A 6,000-nucleotide genomic window follows, 5' to 3' on the forward strand; every position below is an offset into this window, starting at 1 on the left:
GACCAGGCCCATTTAAGACATAAATGCTTGTGTGTGTTGCTAAATGACGCTGACTTGGCACAGGTAGGTATATGAACGACATTTTAGCTGGCAGTAACGTATTCGTACCTTTCTGTTTAGCAACGGCGGCTAAAATATCAGCGCTTTTTGGAACAGCTTGTTTATTTTGATCTAAACCACAAATATTTTTCCAGTCATTTTTAAATGGCGCGGCGCACCCATGCCAGAATTTGCATAGCTGTAGGTACTTGAACTAAAAATATTTTGGCATCTTACAAATTAGACTTACCTTGTAAGGTCGCTGATCTATGGCAGCTCAAGTCAGGCCTTGGCTCCCAGCGAAGGTCATCTCTAGGGAATCGTTCAATCTGATGCGATAACGGAGTAGTAGACGAAACCATACATCTCTGGGATAGTATAAATAGCATAACAGTAGTAGATAGTAGGATGCTGCCTACCGTAACCCCTAACGTTTATTTGAATGGCAAAATAGAAGCAACCTCGTAGGCTTTTAGTCACCTTGACCTGCTTAAGGTCAAACAATGTCACTGACTTAAAATGGATGTCATTGACCTGTCGTTAGAACAAGTATCTTGTTTCATGACGGTTGCACGTGGAGATCTGTTTGGCCTTGTTTGACCCCAAGGTCATGACCTAGGCACATCTAGTTTCGACACAAGTAAGCTCACACATAGGCTAACTCACCCTGTCAATTTAGTGGCTCTCGCTATCTTAGTTTTGACATCTCAGGCGGGGTCAAATTGACACCCACCCGAGTGAAGGCGGCCAACCGGTCGCGTGTTAATGTAGGAAGCCCGTAGTTCATCCATGGTGTAAAAATCCCGATTTGGAATAATGATTTCTGGGAGCAAGCCTCATTGGGTGCACCATTCTCTCCGTGCAATTTAGTTGACAGTTCAGAATACGGCGAATACAGTCGACGATAGGCTGCTGAATAAATGAAACGCATAAACACCAATGCACCAATGTGTCAGTTGTAAATCGGCGCGAGAACACTACATCAATGGACGTATTTGCTGCCAAACACTCCCTCGGTTGGAGGTGGGGATCAAATTGCCCCCCCCCCCCTTCGAAGGTTCTTCCGAATGGCGCGGCGTAGCCGGGTTAATTTTTGCATGGCTGTTGAGAATTTAATAGCGATCTTTTGACGTAAGAAATGAGATGTACCTTGTTACAACGTCGCTGGTCTATGACAGGTCAAGGTCAGGCCGTGGCTGTCAGCGAAGGGTATTCTAGAGAATCTTTCAATGTGATGCAATAACGGAGTGTTGGACGAGACCATTCATATCTGACATAGTTTCTTAGGCGATACATCAATTGAATTTAGAGAAACAGCCAATGTCACTCACCTAGGGTCTGGTACGAAGGTCAGAACGAGGCCAAAACTAAACTGCTATATTGCGCGAGGGATTGGTTTATGAGGCAGTTTATGGTACTCCAGTTTGCTAAAAACAAGAGCCCAACAGACATGTTCCATGGACTTTTTGAGGATCTAAGTAGGTCACTGGCCTTCAATGACCCATGTCAACGTTTTTTTGTTTAAGGAAAATGCCGCCTAGCATAACTCCTGGCGCTTATTCGGAAGACAAAATAGGAGCGATTTTGAAGGCATTTGGCAGGAACAGGCATCTCGCTTCACGGCAGTTGCATGAAGAGGTCTGATGACATTCGAGACACCAATCTGTAGTTTGGGGTTGTTGATCTCACTTTACCTCAAGGTTGTAACCTAGGAATATCAAGCTTTGAGAGGTGCTCGCATGGGGGTCAAATTGACCCCCCGAAGGTTTTTCCGGAATGGTTTCCGAATGACGTGGTGTAGCCGTGCTTAAACTTGCATAGCTGTAGACAGTTGGATAGCGGATTGTCTGGCATCATATATTTAGGTGTACCTTGTAAGATCGCTGACCTATACCAGGTCAAAGTTAGGCAATGGTTTCAGCGAAGGCAATTTCTGAGGAATCGTCCAAATTGATCTAACAACGGAGTGTTAGTCGAAGCCATACATCTCTGAGATTCTTCCCTACGCAACACAACAATTGGATGAGCAAATTACATTAGCCTGGATAAGTAAGGGTAAGATAAGATAAGCTATGAAGGTCAGACCAGGGCCAAAAGCAGCCTGGTTTATTGCTCTAGGGCTTGCTGTATAGGGTAGTTTCTGGTGCCCATTGCGAATTTATTGATAACGGGAACCGTATTGTACACCTTCCATATACTTCTTAAAAGTCAGGATAAATCACTGACCCAGAATGACCCAGGTCAACAATTTGTTTTCAGGAACATACTGCCGGGCGTACTCTATGTCGGTTATCCAAATGCAGAACTCAAGATGGTCTTGTATGATTTTTGTCGCCATGGCCTTCAATAGGTCAAACGAGGTCAATGACCTTATATGAGGATGTGGCTTTTTGCTTCGAACAGTTATTTAGGTTCCAGGGGCCGTTGGAGACCAACCTGGAATTCGACCTTGTGTCACCTTGTTCTACCCGAAGGTCATGACCTAAGAATACTAAACTTTGGCTTAAGCGAGTTCATGTACAGTTTCACACACCCTGCGAATTTAAGTCTCTAGCCCTCTTAGTTTCTGAGATCTCAGGAATTTGACCCCCACCCCACCCTACTCGAGCAAGGAGTATCCAACCGGCTACCCGGGCGCGTGTTAACGTAAATAAATTCACGCACAGGCCATCCTACCCTGTGGATTTGATAGTTCTGGTTATCTTGAGTTTTGAGATCTTGGGGGTCAAACTGATTGCTCCCTCCACCCGAGCGAAGGGTGTTCAACCAGCCATACGGTTGCGTGTTAACACTCCTAGCTGGAGGTCACACACATTGCATACGTTTAAAATGTGTATTGTTCTCAAGTACGTCATCACCCTGACTTTCGCAAGATAAAAAGACGCTTCGGAGCGTAATGGGCAAAAGCCCACTACAACGTCTGTCATGTGTTTTCTAAAATGGCCAGAGAAATCTGGTATCTCAAGGAATACCTTAACCACAACAGGTCCCAAGAAGCTAAAATATGGCTACATTTGTATGTTGTCTTCAGCTGTCACTTTATGGAAGATTGCATAAACATGAGCATAATTAAAGTGCCACTAACTACTTCTTGCCTCTCTCTCTCTTTGGACCCATGCCAATTAGGGCCCTGTATGATCTCTGATCAGCACGATTGTTAGCTAAAATGTGTGAAGGCATGCTTGCTGACGGAGCGTTCGATGTGAGGGCTGACGGGAGAGTTTTCAATCTTACCTGCCTTCTTTCGTCTGCGTCTTGACTTTACTTCAGTCTGACACACGATTTATACCCTGGTATATGGAAATGTGATACCTCCTTTGCTATTGCTATCTAGCCTACCGTCAGTCGCACACTTCTATTCATTCCCATGTCATCACAATTTTTGCTTTTCTCATTGTAATTGATGATCCCACGTTTGTGGATTTTTTAAAGGTATTTTTTTCTTTGCTAATTGTACTGACATGAATTCCACCCTTTTATTCAACTTTTTCTTGTGCTGACAACATCCATCTTCGGGGCGCGAAGTGTCTTGTTCTGTTCTCAATATCATGTGATTACTTCAACGTTATTACGGCCCTGGATAGCGCAACCGCTCACCACACCACTTACTGTCACTCAGCCTTCGATGGCTTCTCTTGTATTAAACGGTCCAAGTCCCTTCATATCTATCCTACGTCGCATTCTCCAAAAATTAGGGACAATTCCCCCAACCCACCTAATTACCCCCTACCCATCTAGTGTGTAAGTGCCCTAACGCATTCGTAAATGCAAGAGCTACCACATCAAACACGCGCCTATTTGTCAGAGTGATTTATTTAATCTGGTAGCGCGTCCTCTCCATGCGGACGGGCTGGCAACAAAATCCTGGCAGCACCGTCAGCCGGTGCGTGACGTCAGAAACCGCTTGACTTTGCGGTCACCTGAAGGGACATAGGGAGAATGCCGGGCCGTGATTGGTGCGGACAAACGGGCTGACGACAGACCAAACGCGGCCATGTCACCGTAAAATTATCTGGCACAAAGTAAAGAAAAAAAGCTGTTGGAAAAATAAAGATGTCAATAAACGAGTTTGTTGTACCTTTCTGGCCTTCTCTGACTCTTCCTTAAATAACGTATAACCAGCAATCAGGAAGGTAACTAGGTAATAAGCAGCTCTATAACCAGCATCCAATAGTCGTACCCAGGGCCAGCTGTGTGCCACATTAAGGATCCCGGCACGTAGGGTCGTGACCCTAAATGTCTGTCAGAAGGCCTCTTGCACCGATTGAGAGTCCTAAGACAATGAAGGCATCTATTTCGACTATAAACCAACAACCCTTAACAGTTGGATTCGTGTCCGTCAGAGCCTCGCGGGCCCGTTTCCCATGCAAGGACAAGGCCCCGGCACGCGATTTGTATCGGATTTGCGTTGGAGCCCCAGTGTCGGTTAAGGATCCATAGGACCTAACACGGGCTCCTGTGTCGGTAAAGGGTCCTGAGACGGCCAGGGGGACGTTTGCTGAGCAGGCACAGCGAAGGGTCTGTTTCAGAACGTCTATTCCTGCGCGGAATTAACAAGTGGGTCAAATTACGTGACAAAGTTTTGAGCCTGCCCGCCTGCAACATAAGGAGCCAGGGTAGCACTGGCCGGCTTTGCAGTTTCTGTTCGACCGGTCGGCGTTGGCCGCTGCAAATAACGCCAGGCGGCGGATGCCAGGTAAGTGAGAGTAATCGTGAAATGTTTCCGAAAGTTTTTTAAATCAGCTCATACCGTTCAAAGATTAAACTGGGCATACAATTTACCTTTATTATTTTGAGGTTGTCCTCTGAATAGATTTAAATTACAGCGACACGAAAAATGGATATTTTTTTCCTGTGCTCTTCCAGTTTCAACATCAGATTTCAGCATAAGACCACGGTGGTGAAAATGCTATTTTATTTTTATCATCAGTGTATCTCCCAGACGTTTTTCCTTCCTAGCGTGCGAATTGACATCATGTTGATGCCATGTGTTTGATGACATGTCACATTGGTGCCATGCAATTGTTGTCATGAATTGCTCTATAGCTTTCTCAATACTAGATTCTGACTGGAAATTCAACATTCCTGAAAGGACAAAGGTCGTCCATGTTAATGAAAATTGTCTGCTTCTAACCTGCAATCTACGCTCACCGAGTCCTCAAAATCGCTGAAGAGCCTTAGAGCCCAGACCAATTACTGCACAGCAGCAAAGCTCTATCGATTTAGCAAGAGCCCACCGAATAATTGCACATTGAATGGCGCCGACGGCTTATACCATGCAGTCATCTAACATCCGATTTCTTTAATTGAAATAGGAGTTTTTATAATCGATACCCATTTGTTAATGCTGTACCAACCCCTCACCAAGACTCTGCGTGCGCCCCTGAGTATTGCATTACCAGCCGGCGAAAGAAATAAGTCAATTGCAACATTTCGATGCATTGAACACAGACAAACTTTTGGTCGGGCACCCTGTTTGAAAGATTTTCCAAAACTCGTAGCAAAAGTGACAACTAAACCCTGAAGTGAAGGCGACAACTGATTGCCCATCCAGCTTCGGTGCTTTGCGTTGACTCGCTCTATTTCCCGCTCTAGCTCACGTGTACATACTCTACACTTCAAGATGGCCTACTGCCGAAAATTTGTGAGCCTCTGCTCTTCTCACTGTTTGTTGCTGTAATTGTGGTTCGTATTCTGCACTGCCAGATCAGCCATAGGTCCCTTTCACGTTAGACTTATCGGTCACCTGCAGCTCAGATACATCAACTTGCCTTATTATTACATACAGCGGGGTCCCCGCCAGCTGAAGGATGTTTCGCAAGCATCGAACTTTGCTCTACAGCTGCTTGCTTTCCGAATGCCCGTGTTGCCGAAGGCAGAGGCCGTGGCGTGCCAGTGAGGCGGTGAGAAGGGCGTGGTCGGTCACCTCTCAGTAGGGCGGGTGGGGCCGGCGCTATATAA

This window comes from Pollicipes pollicipes, unplaced genomic scaffold (genome assembly GCF_011947565.3).
Source record: "Pollicipes pollicipes isolate AB1234 unplaced genomic scaffold, Ppol_2.1 Scaffold_7261;HRSCAF=8764_pilon_pilon_pilon, whole genome shotgun sequence".
NCBI lineage: Eukaryota > Metazoa > Arthropoda > Thecostraca > Pollicipedomorpha > Pollicipedidae > Pollicipes > Pollicipes pollicipes.